At 40.6% G+C, this 20,542-nt stretch overlaps 2 long non-coding RNA genes across 8 annotated transcripts in view; one reads left to right on the forward strand and one right to left on the reverse strand.

The window, feature by feature from the left end:
* The first annotated feature begins 231 nt into the window (after positions 1 to 231).
* LOC137443478 (uncharacterized) overlaps positions 232 to 20,542 on the forward strand; it is a 40,561-nt gene continuing 20,250 nt past the window's right edge. For 3 of the 6 annotated variants that reach the window (XR_010987896.1, XR_010987902.1, XR_010987897.1), the window contains exons 1-4: positions 232 to 4,725; positions 5,362 to 5,536; positions 8,416 to 8,502; positions 14,383 to 14,536. This is a non-coding gene — a long non-coding RNA (uncharacterized lncRNA). The remainder of the gene's footprint in view (positions 4,726 to 5,361; positions 5,537 to 8,415; positions 8,503 to 14,382; positions 14,537 to 20,542) is intronic. The other 3 variants (XR_010987901.1, XR_010987900.1, XR_010987903.1) reach the window with 3 other exon arrangements.
* LOC137443470 (uncharacterized) lies at positions 6,269 to 18,784 on the reverse strand. Of its 2 annotated transcripts, none has more exons than XR_010987889.1 (3): positions 17,931 to 18,784; positions 13,112 to 13,435; positions 6,269 to 6,359 (listed from the first exon to the last, which is right to left on the reverse strand). It is a non-coding gene; the product is annotated as an uncharacterized lncRNA (long non-coding RNA). The 2 variants fall into 2 exon arrangements; XR_010987888.1 differs by lacking the exon at positions 6,269 to 6,359 and adding an exon at positions 8,460 to 9,491 and having other exon boundaries at positions 17,931 to 18,783.

Below are 20,542 nucleotides of genomic sequence, written 5' to 3' on the forward strand. Positions count from 1 at the left end.
TCCTACTATAAAAGGCTACCACAAACATGGCAATGCAGTTAGGGTTTTTGCAAACCCCAGTAGAAAGTAAAATTTTACTGTCTAAAACACAAAAGCAATATTGTTTGATGTTAAAAGGGAATTTAAATATCTAGTACAATCCATTATAAAATTAATACTTTAACTTTATTAATTTTTAGCTTTATTAATCAGAAAAAAATATTAAAGTTTGTTGACAAAACTATAAAGATATTTAAGGTCAACATTTTGCTGTTGAAAATACTCTGTCAGTTCAGGGATCTGTCTGAACTCTCATTTTTGTAATGAGAATTGCTTGCTTGATTCTTGTTTCTTGCTGCCTCCTACCTGAATCTTTCAACCATGTCCCCTTTTGTGGTCGTGTGTGGTTGATGCATGAGCACTATCATGTGACCTAACTTCTGCCATTTACATACTGGTGGGAAAGTTTGCTGAAAGGTCTAAATATAACTGGATAATGAAGAGTAAAGTTCTTGGAGTACCCTGTACTTTAAGAGCTAGTATATCAGGTCAAATAGGAACAGGCTCCGTATGCAGTCTAACATACAGGAGTGGCTATTAATGAATGCTTGGGGAAGGCATGTAAATAATGACTTGAACTGCAGCATTTGAAAGGTTTTCAGTGTGTTTTTAAAAATACTGGTGTTTAAAAATACCTTTCAGAAAGGCCTAAGACCAAGGTTATCCAAGCTCCTTAAGTTAATTCCTTTCTTTATATATATCCTCACGCTGTTTCTTGTTGCTGTTGTTATCACTTAAATAATAGCATTTTTATGGCTTACAGTAGTGCCCAAACTAAACTAGGAAATCCTAGAAAGTGAAAAAAGTAAATAAAAATATTACCTTCTTTCAGTTGTATTAAACTTCATAATTAAGTTGCATTAATATCTGAAGTTGTTTACAGTATCAAGCAATAAGCATTTAAATAAAATCACTACTCAGGTTACTTTTTCTCCTCTGTTTTGTTAGTGTGACAGAGTTCATGTATCACCACATCACTTAAACTCTTACTGTATTTCAGGCTTCAGAATAGAGGGAAATTACTGCACTAATACAAGACAAATTTCTTTTGAAATTCACAGAATCATTCAGGTTGGAAAAGACCCCTGGGATCATCAAGTCCATCCACTGACCCAACTCTACAAGGCTCACCCCTAAACCTTATCCCCAAGCACCCCATCAAAACGATCTTTAAACACATCAGGGTTGGTGACTCAACCACCTCCCTGGGTAGCACATTCCAATGCCTGACTACTCTGTGTGAGAAAAAAATTCCTAATGTCTGGTCTAAACCCTACCCTGTTGCAGTCTGTCATTCCCTCTTGTTGTATTGCTAATTACCTGTGAGGAGAGACCATCACCAGCCTCTCCACAATGTCCTTTCAGGTAGTTGTAGACAGCAGTGAGGTCTTCCTTTAGCTTCTACTTGTTCATTGATTTATAAGACATTTAAACATTTTTTTTTTCTTTTCATATTTGGATTCAGTGATTTTTATTATTATTATTTAATTAGCAATGCTGTACAATATTAAATTACTACTTCATGCATGAAAGCAAGCTGTAAACTTTAACACAGATACGTTAGCAGAGCAATTCTCCTTACCAGAGCAAAAGTGAAGGAACAAAATGAAAACTAAAGCAGAGATGCACAAACTTACTCTGATAAAGTTTGGTCACTTTCACTGATGACTGAAGGACTGTTGGCTGCTAATAGTGTTAATTTCTTTGGTGTAGGTAGCTCTGAGAGCAGGGCCTCTCTTCTGTTCATCAACCTGTGAAACACACCTGAAAACAACCCAGCTGTTCTTCCTGCCTTGCCTACTCATTTATCACACCATCATACCATCATCACACTTCATACCATCCTATTCTCATACATCCAAATCTACTGATGTACAGCAGACCTACTTCACAAATTGCACACAAACAGCACCTTCTCAAAACCCAAAAATGCTTCAAGTGAAATGAAAGTATGATACTGGTTAGAGGTGTAGCTGGGAAGCACTATAGTGTGTCACGCTTAGCAGTAACGTAGGGCAAGTAACTGGTGCCACAAACCCTTCTGCAGATAAGTAATCCTATCAAAGGCAGTTGAGTGCATTTGATGAAGGATTACATGTGATTAGTGGTTTGCAAGGTTAAGAGTACAATCTGCAGCGTTAATGAGTATTCACATATTAAAGCTGCTTGGAGGAGGCTGAACTGGGTGACCTCTGAGGTCTGTTCAACAAGAATGATTTTATGATTATCACATGTTATGCAAATAGCTATTTCATTATTAATGGAATTAGCTGGGTTGTAGCCCATCATTGCAATTCTATTACCTATTGCATCGTGTTGTAGCATGGAGCTGCAAATTTCAGCCAAGTTTAAGATTTGAACCACTGAGAGATATATGCCCATGCCTTTTTATGTATTGCATCAAATCTTATAGCAGATTGAATTCCTACTACAGGAATTCCTTCCTAGAACACAGCTGACTCAGTTCCAGAACTAGTTCAGAGTACAGTGCCTGAGTATCTGATGCTTTATGTGCAGCTGAGCTGCATGAATGAGCTTAAGCTTACTCTGCTGGCACTGAGACTATGGTAACAAAGCCATCGGTGCAGTTTAGCCATCTGAGAAAGGCTTAAGGCCCTAAAAACTTTCCAAAGCAAGGACTTGGAATGTGAGAGGGCATTCTTGTATTTAAAAAACCATGAAGCCCAACAAAACCCAAACCCAGCACCACCCCAAAAAACCCAAACCAGCAAAACCCTGCATTATTACAATATTCTGTGTAAATTCTGGATATATGTAGGTGCCAAGACACAACTGGTTGAGATAAGTAAATGATACTATTAATATGAACATTCTGTATCATTATTTAAGATGTCAGTATGATCCTTCTTAAGATATGCAGAGAAGTCATACGGATTTTCTTCCTGTGTTTGGATAAAATTTGAAATATTAATACCTCTTTAACTGTTCTCATTTAGATTCCTTACTGTTAAGCAAGATGTTGGTGAGGAAGGAGCAAATCTCAAAATTAACTGGCTATAAAAGGCAAATAATTTTCACATGCATGTGACCAGAAATGTTTGTATGTAACATTTTAAGCTTTCCAAATATTTAACCACAGTAATAGTAATGTTGTCATGTCTTACTGGTAACAGCACACTTCAGGAAAATACTTGGTTGTTTCTATGATTTTGTTTCAAAAAGAAAAGGAGGATGGTAATACAGTATGTAATGTCTTAAGAGAGTTGTTAGCCATTGGAATGGGCTGCCCAGGGAGGTGGTGGAGTCACTGTCCCTGGAGGTGCTCAGGAGGGGATTGGAGGTGGCACTTTGTGCCATGGTGTAGTAGTCATGGGGTCTTGGGTGACAGGTTGGACTTGATGATCATCTTTGAGGTCTTTTCCAACCTTACTGATTCTATGATTCTAAGGACTCGACAGGTCTCCTGGACTTTCAGGGAATATAGAAAGCAATGAAAACGAGTAAGAGGTGCTAGGATAGACCAGAGTCATTTCTTTACGCTACTCTTCACAAAGATGTTGTGAACATTTTATCCTTTTCAAATAATGTTGACAGGACATTATTATCAGATTTATATAATCAAAAATTAAGAGTATTAGAATAAAGTACTAAAGACCCCCAAGTCATGAGGACTTAATGACGTTCATTCAGTGGTCCTAAAGGATGAAGTGGTTGATCTGCTAAGAACACGTATCAATGGGAGATGCTATGCCAGGAGACTGGAAGCTATCAAGTGTTGTACCTATTGTACTTCAAAACTGAACACAAGGAACAGATCTGGAATTTGGCAACCAAGGCCTCACCTTTTAATGCCAAGTAAGCAGATTTGAAAACTAAATGGATTGTCAAGTAGTCCTGTGAGAAACAGGATCTAACAGTACCTAGTTTCTGAGGTACTTGTATCTTGGAGGTAGTAAGAAGTACTAGTTGCAGCTGGTGTACTTGTGTGTCTCTTAGGTGTTTTTTCTCTAACATCATGGGCATATGCTGCAGTCTCCAGTTTAGGCAGTTCATGGCTCAGTGCTATCTCTCATCCTACATGCCTAGTACTTGGAATTCTGTAGTCTCTGAAATCTTACTAAACAGTAAATGACTTCTGAATCTTCCTTGTTGACAAAATTGTTCAAACTCAGGTAGTAGATACAAGTTAGAAAGGGTCAGGCATAACCTAGGCTGGCACATTAAACAGCATTTATCTGTCTTTAGCAGTCTAAGCAGTGATCCAAGTTCTTTCTGCTATTAGTGGAAGAGAGAGGCACCGAGTACATAATCATGTATTTGTGCACTGCGTGTACTTCATCACACCTTAAATTCACAGTGCCTAGTCTCTGGCAGGAAACCATCTCAAACCCAGGCAATTTTGGTTTGGCTCTATAAGCACTCGATCTTGGTGGTTTGTGGGAATGGTGAACTCTTGATGCAGAGATGGAAAGAGAAGTTACAGCAGTCCACGAACACCCTATACTGCTTTCAGTGGCAAAACTATGATCTACCTTGTCATTTAAACTGGGGTGACAAAGGTAATTTGTGAGGTGCTGTCATTTGTGGCTAAAATTAGCTGTGTGCTCATTTCCTCATTTTCCCTCATGTTGTATTAGCACAGTAAGTTGTATTGCATGCAGTGACTTGGATCAGAAAATTGATCCTGCCTTCAAGAGGAATCGATAGCAAGTGGCAATTTTTAAGGTGAGTTAGTTGCCCAATATGTTATAGTGAGTGGGTCCACCAGCAGATACACCTGCACAGATGAGGTGGTGTCACAAGGATGAGAGCAGGAGCATTGTCTCTGAATTGGCACTTTTCCCAAAATAGATATTCATCAAATTATGTGTTTTGAATTATGTGGTTTAGAAAGGATAAATCGTGTCCACAAATAAGCAAAGTAGACTACTGCATTCTATGAAATCAGAGAAAGCTGTGGGGAACTTGAGGGCAATCTTGAAAGGCTGGATATATGTGCCTAACAATGGTAGATGTTACGTGGTGTTTGCCATTACAGAATAATTCACACTGGAAGGAATAACTTGAAACTACTTGAAGGTAATTCTGAATTACAAGTCAGTTTGCTGCAAAAATACCTGTTGCTATAGATGCCCTGGTGGAAGATGGTTTGCAGCATGCCCCCCTAAAAGAATCAGCCCTAAAATTTATTGGCAATGCTGCTCCATAATAGCAGTAAGTAAAAGTTCTCTACCTGGGCCTTTCTGCTCAAATGAACGGTTTTACTTAATTATCAATCACAATATCAATAATTATTTATCAAGTTCTTGAAAACTTCAGTAAGTTTACACAGAATAAAGCCACTGCACTTCTTGCTTTCAGTTCCATTTCTTCAGATTATCTGTAAATTTGCAATCATGGCAATACATCCATTCTGCCATTTGGAGGAGCCTGTGCCCCAGAATAATGATCTGAAGAAAGCTCACTCACTTGCAAGGAAGACTCTTCATTTAGGCAATTGTACCGATGCAGCTAAGAGGCGTTTTGTGAAGTTCAGGTAAGAACTTTCACTTTGTTATTCTTTTAATTACACTCACTTGTTTTTTGTAGGGTGGCATTTTGTTTACATCAGCATACATGCAGTATCATGTTGGAGCCTGGCAGCTTTTGTTTTGGTCATTCGATCCTTAAAGTATGTTGACATGAAAAGGCACGTGCAGCAGCACGCACGCTCTGGAGATGTGTGGAGGAAAACTGTTGTCTGGAAAATGATTTTAGCATAATTTATTATCACTGAAGTAGCTGTTGAGGATGGAGATTATGAAGATTGTAATGACACAATTCCCTTTTGCTCCATTTTTGTTCCGAGGTTGTGTATGTGCTTCTTTATTTTCTGAATTCGGTGTTTTGCTAATCCAGAGTTCCTGTTTGGGAGATGTTAAGAATTGAGTCTCAAATCCCTGACTGGAAATAAAAATTACTTCATGGTCAGGTTTTCACTGCTTGGAATACCTTCACATTTTCTGTTTTAAAAAAAATCAGCTTTTGGTTTTTCTGCCAGTCAGGATTTTTTCCTAAGCCTTGGCATGGATCAGGATTTAATTTTAGATGAATGGTTACTGTACATTACTTTTTCCTAGACATCCAGTTACTTTTATAACATAATAATGACTTCACAGCAGAAGTTGGTTTATAGTCATATTCTGCATGGGATGTGTATCCAATGTACATTCAATAGGAAGTGTTAGTAATATACTAATAATTATGAATATTTAAACAGGTACTGGAATTTCTTTTCCTGGGTTCTCATTTCAAACTGCACAGCTTCTCTTGCTGGTGATAGGTTTGATGTTCCAGCCAGCAGTCAAACACATGATAATCTGAAAAAAAAACCCAGCAACACCAAAATACCAATATTGGGTCACTTGTATATGAAAAAATATGTCTTTATAGATGCATATATAATATGAGAAACCCTAATAATACCATTTAGAATAGAATAGACCAGGTTAGAAGAGACCTTCAAGATCATCACGTCCAACCCACGTAAACAACTAAACCATGGCACCAAGCACCCCATCAAGTCTCCTCCTGAACACCTCCAATGATGGTGAGTCCACCACCTCCCCAGACAGCCCATTCCAATGGCTCTTTTTGTGAAGAACTTCTTCCTAACATCCAACCTAAACCTCCCCTGGTGCAGCCTGAGACTGTGCCCTCTTGTTCGGGTGCTGGCTGCCTGGGAGAAGAGACCAACATCCGCTTGTCTACAACCTCCCTTCAGGTAGTTGTAGACAGCAATAAGGTCTCCCCTGAGTGTCCTCCTCTCCAGGCTAAGCAACCCCAGCTCCTTCAGGCTCTCCTCATAGGGCTTGTGTTCCAAGCCCCTCACCATCGTTGCTCTTCTCTGGACATGCGCCAGCAAGTCAACATCCTTCCTAAACTGAGGGGCCCAGAACTGGACACAGTACTCGAGGTGTGGCCTAACCAGTGCAGTGTACAGGGGCAGAATGACCTCCCTGCTCCTGCTGGCCACACTGTTCCTGATGCAGGCCAGGATGCCATTGGCCCTCTTGGCCGCCTGGGCACACTGCAGGCTCATGTTCAGCCTACCATCGACCAGTACCCCCAGGTCCCTCTCTACCTGGCCACTCTCCAGCCACTCTGACCCCAGCCTGTAGCACTGCCTGGGGTTGTTGTGGCCAATGTGCAGAACCCGGCACTTGGATGTGTTAAATCTCACGACATTGGATTCTGCCCATCTGTCCAGCCTGTCGAGGTCCCTCTGCAAAGCCTCTCTACCCTCCAGCAGATCAAGTCCTGTCCCCAGCTTGGTGTCGTCCGCAAATTTACTGATGGACTCAATGCCCTCATCCAGATCATCAATAAAGACGTTAAAGAGCATTTGCCTTGCTAAAAATCCTACAGAATGAAAAGTTGAATACTATTTTATCTTTAGAATCCAGGGAGGTTTCTGTTCTGCCTGGTTTTGTGCACACACCTAACTTCTTATCAGGGCCATCCTGGTACAGTACTGATGCCAAAGAACTTCAGTGACATGGAACGAACAATACTTCTGAAGTGTAAGCCTTTACTTTAGCCCACTCAGAGAAGACATGAACATACTGTTTTAAATAAATGGTTTATAAATGTAATGGATAATTAAAATCAGAGACAGTTCAGAAAACCGTATGAACTGCTAGGGTACTCCAAAGAGGGACAGCACTAGTGACAAGGAGGCTGTTGCTTCAGGAAAGTTCTGAAAGCTGAAATGCGTTCCAATGAAACCATCAAAAAAGATAATTCATACTTCCTAAATTTTCTGGCCTTATTTTTGCAGTATGAATGCTATGATACCTAGATACCAATTTTAAACTGATTTTTTTAATGAATGCTACAGAATTATAAAAATGAAGGGTTTGATGCATCTGACTTTATTTGTAATATATGTAAAGAGCAATATTCTTAAATTTACTGGGTTTTCCTGTTGGTGGGAATGGATTCTGGTTGCACATAAAGCCAAATTTTTATTGGACAAAGTTCCAAAAAGCCAAAGTAGGGTGAGAGTAAAGCATAAAACAAGTTATCATAGTATCAGTCAGGGTTGGAAGGGGCCACAAGGATCATCTAGTTCCAACCCCCCTGCCATGGGCAGGGACACCCCACAGTAGACCATGCTGGCCAGAGCCTCATCCAGCCTGGGCTTAAACACCTCCAGGGATGGCACCCCAACCACCTCCCTGGCCAACCCATTCCAGGGCTTCACCACTCTCATGGTGAAGAACTTCCTCCTCATATCTAGCCTGAATTTCCCCACCTCCAGCTTCATTCCAATATGTTCATTAAGTTCTGTGTTACCCAGTAATAGCAGTGCTTATGATGTCTATAATTTGGATGTGGAGAGCAGTGAGTTCATTTTTCTTCTCAATCTTTCAGCAGAACTGTTACTGTACTTAGCACAACCTCCTGTGCATGGAAAAACAGTGGGTTTTCCTCAGAGTCCTGTACCTGAAGACTAAGAAGGTAAGGTATTTGAGATGATGTTATTTGAGTGAGCAATTAAAATTGCAGTGACTTGGGACATGCACAAAGTTACTTCATCACGCATCAAGAAATCTCAAATGGGTTGTATCAGTTTGTTTGTTGGAGATTTTTTTTCCTTTTTATCTCATAGTGGAATTTCTGAAAGTATTCAGCATATGCTTTCTCTGAAATCAATTTGCTGAGCAGTAATAAAGGCCGGTTTATCTTTTGTGAGACAAAGGTAAGTCATCATCAAGTGATTTTGAAGTCCCATCCTTGAAATACTAGGTCTTTACATGCAGTGGGCTGAGCATCTCAGAAGACTGACTACTGTGGACTGTCAGGCTACAGTTCAGGTAAATGATTTCTTTGGAGGAACTTAAAGGTTTCTTCTTTTCTAAATCATGACAATTAAGTAGGAAAGGGTGCAACTTAAAACTACAGATATTTCCCACTTGACATTTGCATTTAAAACAGATATGCCTCTATTTGTCAGAGGATTTCTTGGTTACAGTTTGAGCATTATATCTGTATTATAGCTAACATTTCAGCAATATTGTTTCCAGAGAGGACTTCTTCACAAGCACAGAACATGAATGTCTAGTTTAATTCCTAGGCACATTTTTGTCTTGTTTTCCAACATGTAACTGTGGGTGTGCAGCTAGGTCAGCTCCTGCAGTTTCCATTTTGCAAAGACAGAGGTGTCTTTTGGTAATGCGTGCATAATTTAGAAGTAACAGCTTGCTTCTATATAGGAATAAGTGGTAGGGGCTCAGTTTAGATCATGAGATTAACTTGGTTTTGTTTCCTGCTCCAGCTGGTCCCCACTTTCTCCAGGGAAAGGGTAGCTCAGTGTTGCAACAGCTGAATGTAGTTTGTAACGTAGAGCCTTAAAGCCACCCAGAACTGATGCTGCTTTACCGTACTCTGTTCTCGCAAAGTACAGTGGTGCAGCAGGTACTGCTGCCTCAGTAGTGAAAGCAGGAAACCTAGAGAGAAACAGGGTGTGGAACAGAAATAGGAACTGTTATGGCCATTTCCAGTAACCCATCCTAATTTGTCACCCAGAGTCCCCTTTCACTGTTTTGAAGGACAAAGAGGTGCAAAATAGTTACTGCAAATGCAATTGGTAGAAAAAGAAATTCTCCTGTTTGGAATAAATAAAATACATAAATTTCTTCTACATGATGATGTTTCAAAGAGAAAACATTAGAGTTTTGGGGATATTTTTTTTTCCCCCTAAGATTTACCCAATTTCAGTTATAGACTTACTTTCTTGCCTTCCTCAGAAACAAAAAGATACTGTGAAATATCTGTGTGTTGAGATCAGGAATAAAAATTGAGAGCATTTTAAGGAAAAAATACTACAACAAATCACATAAATAATTGCCTTTTAAAAATATGTCACTTCAATGAACCATTAACATCAATGAGATAGTTAGGGGTTCTATGTTCAGTTCTATAGGCAATATGGACTGTGAGAGAAACAGGTGCATCCTAAGTTGGTCATGCGATTTAAGAAAGTAAGCAACTATTCCTGCTAAGCAATTGGTTAAGTACAAGATTTGTCATAGGAGCTCTTTCAATTAAGTAGAAAAAAATATCACATTCTTGTAGTAAGTTGCATATTTCTTCAGGGGCAATGAAGAATACAGATGATCATTTTTTTCCCTAGACAATTTGGTAATTCCTGTAATTCTTCTCATGGATATACTAAACAATTGAGGGCAAACTCTGCACCTCTTGAATTTGTAAAGTTATATAAAATCTGAGCAACAGTTACTAAGATTTCTAGATAATTAAACAAACAAACCAACCAATCAAAACCAAACCCCAGAGCAGACAGCACATCGAGTCTTAAAGAAGTAGCTTTTTTTAAGAGACAGTCCATATCATTGTAGGTAAGTATGCTCCATTGCCACTGGAAATTAAAGCACGGTATCTGAGCAACACATAAGCTGTGCACATGCCTCTTTTTGTGCCTAACACACTGATGTATTATGGAATATCTTTGTTCCATTCCTCTCTAATACAATTAGCTTCCTCTCTCCTGTCACAGTATCACAGTATAGCCAAGGCTGGAAAAGACCTTGAGGATCATCAAGTCCAACCTGTCACCACAGACCTCATAACTAGACCATGGCACCAAGTGCCATGTCCAGTCTCTTCTTGAACACCTCCAGGGATGGTGACTCCACCACCTCCCCGGGCAGCACATTCCAATGACGAACGACTCGCTCAGTGAAGAACTTTCTCCTCACCTCGAGCCTAAACTTCCCCTGGCACAGCTCGAGACTGTGTCCTCTTGTTCTGGTGCTGATTGCCTGGGAGAAGAGACCAACCCCTTCCTGGCTACAACCACCCTTCAGGTAGTTGTAGAGGGCAATGAGGTCGCCCCTGAGCCTCCTCTTCTCCAGGTTAAACAATCCCAGGTCCCTCAGCCTCTCCTCCTGTGATACTGTAATTAGCTTCCTCTCTCCTGTCTCAGAGAACTATCCTACGCTACTCCTGGGGTTTGTGATCCAAGAATGTGCAAGGGTGCTCACTGGCTGTGAGAGCAGATGTGTAGCTTACCTTAGGGTTTAACAGCTATAGCAGGACTGGATACCACCCAGCACACTTTTCTGGTTTTGGTACCCAGCATCATGACATTCTCTGGAGGGCAGGTCCTGAAATTTGTGGTCCTGATCATCAGCATCTATCTTAAATACCATCCTCTTGGATCCCACCATTTTAATGTTGTCATATGGTTACATGGTTAGATGGGTTAGTTGATTAGGTGGTGTTGGATGATAGGTTGGACGCGATGATCTTGAAGGTCTCTTCCAACCTGGTTTATTCTATTCTATTCTATATTGAGCTGGTTGGTTATATTTTTGAAGGAGGCAACTCTTCAGCCTTATCTGCAGTACAGGTAAGGGAGTTTCAGGGTCTTCCAAGAGAGGGTATCTCATTCCTGACATGGTCACCAAAGGTGAATGTGTGTAGCACCTTGTATATTAAATTCATTATCCTACTGTGGAACGGATAATTGTGTATGTTATGGAAGTCCATCTTACAATGCAAGTACTGTACTTGCTCTCAAATGAAGTCTCCAGTTGGGACATCAGAGAGGCACAGTCAGTGACTTGAATTTCATTTTACTGTGAATACAGCAGGCATTTAGAGACTTGGCTTTGGGACTCCAGATACTTCAAAAGGACAGTGGTTCAGTTGAAGACGCTCTTAAATTAAGAAGCAAAGTATTTATTTCAGTTTGTAGATGGATGAAGTGCCCTCTCCTTTGGTTTAGTTACTAAGCCTGAATTTGCAGATGCTGTTTTAAACAACCAACCAAAGTATAAATGGCAGTGGAAGTACTATTGTGCAGCTGAAGTAAAGACATTTTGCTGGATAACTTCTTGTCTGTTATTGTCATTGGCAAGTCAGAGATGATTTCCAAAGCTGGAGCCTGGATGAGGAGGAGTAATTGCTTTTATATGTATTTTTCAAGCCAAAATATGCATTTTGGTTTTAGAAATGTTTTTACTAAGATTCAAAATTATCACAGCACTGTTGCTGAAATGAAAAAAAACAAAAGGAAAAAAAAGGGGGGGGAGAAAGTAATTTAAAAAAACTTCTGAAAAGAAGTGACACTTGAGTGGCACAGAAAATTCTTGTCAGCTGAACTCTTGACAGAATCTAGCAGAAACTCAAAGTGTGGTTTGTGTCTAGTAATTCCATTAACATTTCAAAGGTTGGTGATGTTCTGGGGATTACGCAGGAGGGATTATTTCTTACGTTAAGAATTAGTACTCTAATGCCTTGCCTGTGCTAGGAATATTGCAGCTGGCTTGCAGTAGGTAAATGGACTGTATCTGAAACACTAATTCCTCTATCAGGCATTTTGCTACTTTATCTCTTCTGTCATAATTTAGGGCTGTTCAGTCTGGAGAAGAGAAGGCTCCGAGGTGACCTAATTGTGGCCTTCCAGTATCTGAAGGGGGCCTACAGGAAGGCTGGGGAGGGACTTCTCAGGATCTCAGGTAGTGATAGGACTAGGGGGAATGGAATGAAGCTGGAGGTGGGGAGATTCAGGCTGGATGTGAGGAGGAAGGTCTTCACCATGAGTGGTGAAACCCTGGAATGGGTTGTCCAGGGAGGTGGTCGAGGCCCCGTCCCTGGAGGTGTTTAAGCCCAGGCTGGATGAGGCTCTGTCCAGCCTGATCTAGTGTGGGGTGTCCCTGCCCATGGCAGGGGGGTTGGAACTAGATGATCCTTGTGGTCCCTTCCAACCCTGACTGATACTATGATACTATGATAATTGAAGTCTCAGCCATCTTTCCCCGTAGTGTGAACAGAGCTGTATCAGTATAAAATTATTGGTAGCTTATTTCCACACAAGGAAACAAGCTAGGAGCACTGGCCCCATTCCAGAAAATGTTTTAAATAACACTGCAGTTGCTATGCCCATATAAACTATTTGTATTGGACACCTTGTACCAGAAGAAAGTGACTTTACTCTAGTTTGTTTGCCCTTACCCATAAAGGACCATAAAAAGTTACATCACTTCAGTTCCATAGGTTCAATTTGCCTTTGTGGGCAAACTTGCCCTTTACACCGACTTACCTCCATCTCTGCTGGAAGATAAAAACAATGAGTGTTTTGACAATAAAAATGTATCTTCCTTTCTGATGTAAGGCTCATTGAATCATTTAATCCAAGAACAAGTACAGTTTACTGTGAATGGTTAGAGTATTTCCCTCTAGCTGCATGCACTAGGGCCTATGGAGCAGCTTGTCCCAACCATGATTCCTAGCTTAATGTCTCTGTTGTTTGATGTGGAACGCAATGTTTTATGTACTCTGATCAAACTTGCAGCAGCTGTTTTATAGAGCAGTGTCTTGCCTCACTTTTCTGGTGTGTAGATGAATCTTGTCCAGTATGTGTTACCTAAGAAAGAAATCAGAGTATCAGAACATTGAAAGTTTGCAAATAAGGATGACCTGCATGTGCTTGCTCTAAAACTGGTAATGTTGAGCAGATTCAGGTGATTCTCAATTTAAAGCTCCAGGCAAAGTAAAAATCTTGATGCCATATTGAAAAGGGTGGAGGAGACGATTTGGGGAAAAAGACTGAAAATCAGAACAATCCTCCTCAAATCCTAAGACCAGTAAAGGACCTAGTCAGAGACTAACTAGCAGAAATAGAGCCAAAAGCCCAGGGACCTTTGGCTGTTCAGAGAACGTTCACTAGCTTTAATTAGCTGTTTTCTGTCCTAAGGTCATTGATTCTTTGTTCTATCCTCTTTCTGTCCTTTCTACCTTTTTATTCTGCTTCAGTCTTGCTTACTTTATATGCTTCCCCCCTACTCAATCTGCCCTCCTTACTCTGTATCTCCTTCCATTTTCTTTGCCAGCAGAAACCATCCCCAACATAACACTACTGTTATATTTACTACAATCACGCTGTTTGTGCTGTGTGTGAACTTTTTCCCCCAAGCTGTCTTATATGTTTAGACTGTTGGTTTTCCTATGATCAGAGACCTTTTACTGTTCCGTGTTTGTGAGCTGTCCAGCATGCTGGAACTTCAATTTTCATTTGTCCTTGGAAGGCCTTTAATATGATTCAGAATAATATTCTTCTGTCCTGCTTTTTTATAGGTAATCACTCATAGGCAACTGACTACCCTTAATGAGGTGGGGTGTATGAGATTTAACAGAAAAAGAGGAACCTTGCTCTTGTAACGTGATACTTTTAAATCACTACAACTGTGGTTATATTGCAGTCCAGCATAATATGATAAACACTTCAGAATTAGTTTTATATTGATTATGTTTACATTGCACGCGCAGTGGTTTGCAAATCTGATTTGTTGATTTGTTTCCCATGTTTCACAGCTTTTAAATTTGCTTTCTACAAACCATCTTGGTAGGTGCAGGCTGCTGGTCAGAAATCCATTCTGCAGCTTGAGCACGAAGTGAGCAGGGTACTAATGATGGATATGTTAAGGATAACAATGGATATGGCATCTTCAAAAGCAGTGGCATTCTGGTAAGAATTTGCGCGTTGGTTATTAAACAGTACATGATGCTTCTTGGTAAAATGTAGCTCTGAAAATTTGTCTGTTTAATGAAAAAATTCTTCTAAAATATAGGAAGTTAGGGTTGTGCAGTATCTTAAACTCTGAAACTGTGTTCAGCAACTTTAGTTTACTTAGCAGTGACTTCCTGCATATAAAAACAGTCTAAGTATCTTTTCTAAGAGTTATTTTAGAGTTAGTGGTAAATCATGGTTCATTGTTTGTGGGCCTGTTTCTCTAAATACTTAGAACTGAGTATTTTTGAACAGTCATTTTAAATAATCCTTGTTCACTCACAGCATGTTGTAACTAACCTCTGGTGGCATGTTTCACCACTAAACAAGTCACTGCTCAACAGGCATTACGTCCAGGAAATAGGAAGCATTTAGGTAATTACTGGCAAATTAATTGTGGCTGGAAACTTTTAATCTTTATATAGATTTAAAAAAAAGTATAAAGACAGCATGCTAAGTTACTAAACTGGTACTACTTTGTTGGAAGTTTCACAATTTGGAAATGCATAGAAACACCAGTGGAAGTTTTACCTCAACTACAGGATAGTAGAAGAGGTTCCTTTTAATTTAGTGTTTAGTTAGACCTGAAAAGATTAATGTAAGCAATCTCTTCATTTGAAACTAGATTGATAGGAAGGTGATTAATAGTGGCTTCTATTTCATATCCCTTTCTGCAGCACTCAGCTTTTCATTTTTACTTTCTAGATGGGTGGGAGATAAAATTCTGGCCTTCAAAGTGCTATGCATTCATTCCAGTGCCAAAAATACAACATACAAATCAGGAACTGTAAAGCCATACTAGGTTTCTCTAGCTGCACTGGAAAAGTGGGCATGCTAGATCTATAAGCTTAGGTATCTGCTTAGCAGTTAAAAGAACCTACTTATAGCTTTCAGAATCATAGCTATTGTAGTAACTTGGGATGAGGAAATTAGGCTGCTCACTTGTTGGTTTTTTTTTTATGCCAGGCTAATCCCTTTCACTCTGGTTCATTGAATGGCAAGTGTTTTGTTATTTATTCAATCTGTGTATTTTAAACCAACTTTTGGGGGAAGGAAGGGGTCAGAGGAGAGGTGAGATCTTCATAGTTTTAATCCCTCTCAAATTCTGAGGGTTGTTATCAATCAAGAAAAGCCTTGTTTCCAATTGCCATGTCATAGAAGTATCCAATCTTTGGTTGCAGTAGTTATAAACATGAAGGCTTGAGTGTCGTCTTCTGTTCATCTTTTCTAAGGTGACTACTGACTCAAATAAAAACAGTTAAAAGAAGTGACTGACTTGTAAAAGAACTGACTGTCATCCAGTGTTTAATTCCTCTTTTGCTAAATCATTTTTGTGATGTTAACTTTATTTGTGACACTTTAGTAGGTGGAAGCCTGAGGGGGAGAATGCTGTAATTCTTTCACAGTTCATTAGTTTGTGGATGTTTCTGCTATGCTGTTTCCACGCTGAATGACTCATATGCTAAATGAACACGCCAGCCTAAGGGCATGCCCTCAAAACTGCAGCCCACTGTGAAACTTGATGTCATTACATATTAAAAATTTGGAAGATGCTCATCCCCATTTTAATCCTTGAGAGGTTTTGTGCACATTTGGCATACGTGCTATCAATTACTTACTCAGTGTACTTACTTTCAAAAAGCTGTGCTTCACTATGTCTGACTGCTCTTTATTCACACTGCTGAGTCTTTGTAGGTTACATCTGTCTTGTCAGCCTAAGTTGGAATTGAGGGACAGTGATTGGTTTGGTTTTTGTTTTTTTGATTCTGCTTTTATGAAGTGGCACAGTTTGAGTATACTCATTTCTGGACTCTTTGAGAGTCTGTAGAAGCATTTGCTTTGCACTGCCACCTGTAGGGTTATTTTTTTAACGATTTAAACAGATTCAGAAACGCTTTTATTTGGGAATTTGATAGCACAGATCTAATGCTCTCTCCATATTGTAAAAACATCAATTAGAATGAACCAGTTGGCCTCTGGTTATCTCAACTGTCCTTGAATTTTGGCTTTCTTACCATTTTTTCTTTGCTTTAATAAAAATGTGAAAGACAAAACAGATTTATGTATTGACAACACATTACACAAATTATCACCTCAGCAGGTCCAAAACTGGTCTGGGATTGAGACAGATGTGTACTCAAAGCAGCAAGATGAGAGGAAGGGTTCTGAAAAGTATGTGAACTAAATGCTTTCAGATATTGTTTTGAATCTGTAGGAGGATGTTTCATTTTTTTCATGTGCTATATAGCAGTATTAATTAAAAGTCTGCAGCAATATATACATCTCTTCAGAATTTTTTATCTCTGGATGACAGACCTGTGGTTTTGATAGCAGTAAGACAGATTGCTGTCACAGAATAGATACAACATATCATGAGTCAGGTACTCCAGCTTTTAAATAACAGTCCTGTTCTACCATGCATAATATTTTAGTGGAGGAATTTGTGTCAAAGTGAGCAGCTACACTCATATTAAAGGAGTGGTATTCCCATGAATTTTGCACTTAACAGTACTCACAGCTGTATATTGTGTGTGAGTTTTTCAGTCTGTGTTCTTGATCATTTTCAGCAGAAGGCTGCTGATGCTCACCTAGCTCTAATTCCCCTGGATGTGGAGCTTGTCTGGTTTGGGCTGCAAGACTGTAGACACGTAAACAAAAACTATGTGCAGTCATTAACAAAATTATCACAATTCCCATAGGAAATACTGGAAGACACTTAAAAGTAACCATGTAAGTCCTATTCCTAATTGTAGCACCCTGGACTAAGTCATCTCAGGTCACTTAAGGATGTCTCACTGTCAGAGTATAAGTATAAAGACTTAACAGTACTACTAGTTTCATGTTCAAGTGGTGTTGAAGTATAGGTAAGGAGAGGGAGGAGGCAGGAAAGTGCAAATACATCTGGAATTGCCACTCAGGTCAGGATAATGTGTTTGAGAGACTGAAATGTAGATGCAGAGCCTTCCTGAAGAGCTGCATCTGCTTTTAATAAACCTAAGTAGGAACAGCAAGCCAGACAACTAGGCATGCTGATACATTCCACATCTACAGGTGTAAAAGCTGCCTCACCAGACTGTTCTTCCTGCAGATTCTTCTGTTCTGATTCTGGCTTGTCAAGGTCCTTCCTTCATTTACCAGGACAGATCCTGGAATCTTTTGCTAGCCTGTGCTAGAGTATGTATGGCCTTAGTCCTGCCCTCCCTTTCCCACCTGCTTCTGAGTGGCTTTTTCTTGTATTGTGTGATGAAGATGTGTAGCTCTAAGGTTCAGTTTAGGGGCTGAGTTTTGAGGATCTAATTAGGGTTTCTTATAAGCATAGGCAGGTTTGATGTCAAGTGCTGAAGGTACTGACCTTTTCTGTTGAATCCTTTAGTCCGTTTCTCCTGCGGCAATGGTTTCAGGCGTGGCTTTCTGCAGCTCTGGAACGTACTGGTGTACGTTCAAGTAGCCTTGGGTTCCTCGAGTCAAAAGTTGCCTTGGGCCAGATGGCTGCGCCACCAGAAAACTGTCTTCATAAGGATGATCAGGGCATCGCCGCAGTGATTCCAGCCACCGAAGGCATCTGCAGCAGCACTGCCGGGCAGGAGGTGAGAGGCCCAGCTCCTGCCCGGCGGCACTAGGACCCGGGTGGCTCCGCCTGGCCATAGGGCAGACGCGGCCGCCCGGAGCCAGCCGGGGCCGCAGCTGCTGGGGGACTAGGGGCCGCGGCGGCGCGCGGACTTTTGCCCGCCGCGCCAGCTGCTGCCTGGGGGCGGGTGGTAGGCGCGCCCTCCATTGGTTACCGCCGCCCTGCCCGCCCTCCATTGGCTGCCACCGCCCTGCTCAGTGCCCTGTGCCTCCCTCTCTGTCTCCTCGCTGGGCCTGGAGGTCCTCGTAAGCCTCGCTGCCAGCGCGACGTTTGTCACTGGCACTGCGTCTTCTCTCTCCCGCCTCCCACGTGTCCACTGAAGGGACAGGTCCCGTGGTGCTGCTGCCGCGGTGGCTTTCCGCGCTTCTTAGCAGTGGGTTAGCCGTTCACCGTAGTGCCGTTTGGTTTAGCCGTGAGCTCTTCAGACCTAGCGCTGTCTTTGAACTGTGCTTTCAGTTCACAGGCTCGCGGCTTGTGTTAGGGATGCCCTCGTACTACTGCAACATTGCCAACAATACCGTAGTTGTGCGTTTCCGCAAGGCAGATGAGGGAGCGCTGGGAGCTGCCGGGCGCTGGGAACGTGCTCTACGTAACGCTGGACGTAATGTTAAGAGTAGAGACACGCTCCTGCCTGCAGCTTCTGTGTACCTTGGGGAGAAAACGAGTAAATAGTGAAAGCACTTACAATGACAAGAAATACTTGTGTTCATTTCGGGAAAGTAATGTGCACAACGTACAGAGCAGATGCTAAACGCAATCTGGAAGCTTACTGCGAGTTGAAGTATCGCACTGCAAGGCTGGTGTTCTGTTCCTGCCACAACTACTGTGTATGGTGCTGATCTTTTTAATGTTTAAAACAATGCATTAAGAATAAAAGAATTCTGATCGTTACATTAAAGTGGAGCAGAAGCTGATAAATTATCAGACACTTGGCTTCAGTAGTGCCTTTCAGAAAGTAATGGCTCTCTTAAACTGTGCATTAATCATCAACAAGAAGTTCAGAAATGCCTGTTTCAGTCCAAAAACTTCAATCACCAAATAAGTAGCTTTTATGCTATTGGAACGAGGAAAGAAATGTCTTTAACAAGCAATTTCTTCACATCTAAATGAAGTTAGTTTAAACCTTCTCCCTCATGAGTAGTTTCCCTCTATTTAGAGGGAATAAAATTACATGGGGGGACTTTGCAGGTAAATGTACAGTGAAGTATGTTTCAAATTATGTATATTAGTACATTTTCTCCAACATACAATAGCTTTAGAAAAGGCAAATGTCCATTTTCTTTTAGACAGTGGTATTTGGTCAGTAGTGTGTTATTAAAACAATCATAGGCAAAAAGTAAAAACCCAAAAGGTAAATCAGGCAAAGGACAATTCTTTTACTCACAAAATCACAGCCTGTGTCATCTGCAAAACAAGGTTAAACAAAGGGAATGAATATGTTCCAGTTTCCTGCTGATTAATGGTCTGCTGATTTTAGAACATAAATGAAAGGTGTGTTGCCTTTCAAGCTCAGAAATTGTATATTGCCTTTCTGCAACCTGTTGGCTTGCTTGTATGTCTGACATTTTTTTCTGTTACTGTGGACAGTAAGGTCCTCGACCCAGAGGTGTACATCGACTGAAATTCCCTTCTCTTAACAGGTACCCGTGCTGCGTTTCAAGTGTCACTGCACAAAATTTATGCAGCTGTCTTTCTCTCACCCTGGTACCAGCTGCATTCTCTATCCTGGAATGAGTTCCCAGGGGATCTTTCTCGTTGTCTATATTGTTGACCTTTTCAGTCTTCATTTGCACTCTCTATTGTACTGTGTGATGCTTCAGCCATTTATTTCTGCTGTTTGCTTGAACCAAGCACTGACTAAATCATGAACTCCCATCCATGCATTGGCAGTGCCGGCAGTCTCTCCTGTTGCCTCACTGTTCTCCACTCATGGCCAGTATTATATTCTCTTTACCTTCACAGACCAAGCAGGAAAAGCTGAAACAAAAAATTAAGCCACATAGTTACACTCCCTTTCTTCTTTTTTTCTTTTCTTCCCCCCCCCCCTTGTCTTTCTTAATAAAATTAAGACTTTTCCCTCTTTAAGAGAAATTGCAGAAACTACAATTTTCTGTAAGTCTTTATAATAATTAATACAATAGGGTAATGTGTTTTCTAGTATGTGCTGTGACAATATGCATTTCAAACTGAAGCAGGATGATCTAATCAAGATAACCAAGCAGTGTAATGATGGCATACTACTTCTAATTCCCTTGCTTGTGAATAATCAGTAAGTAGTTGCTTTGAGGGTTTTTTTTAAGCAAGATCTGTGATGAGAATCCTCATTTGTTTGTTTG

This window comes from Melanerpes formicivorus, unplaced genomic scaffold (assembly GCF_026170545.1).
Source record: "Melanerpes formicivorus ecotype bairdi unplaced genomic scaffold, bMelFor1.0.p_v2 SCAF_1, whole genome shotgun sequence".
Classification (NCBI taxonomy): domain Eukaryota; kingdom Metazoa; phylum Chordata; class Aves; order Piciformes; family Picidae; genus Melanerpes; species Melanerpes formicivorus.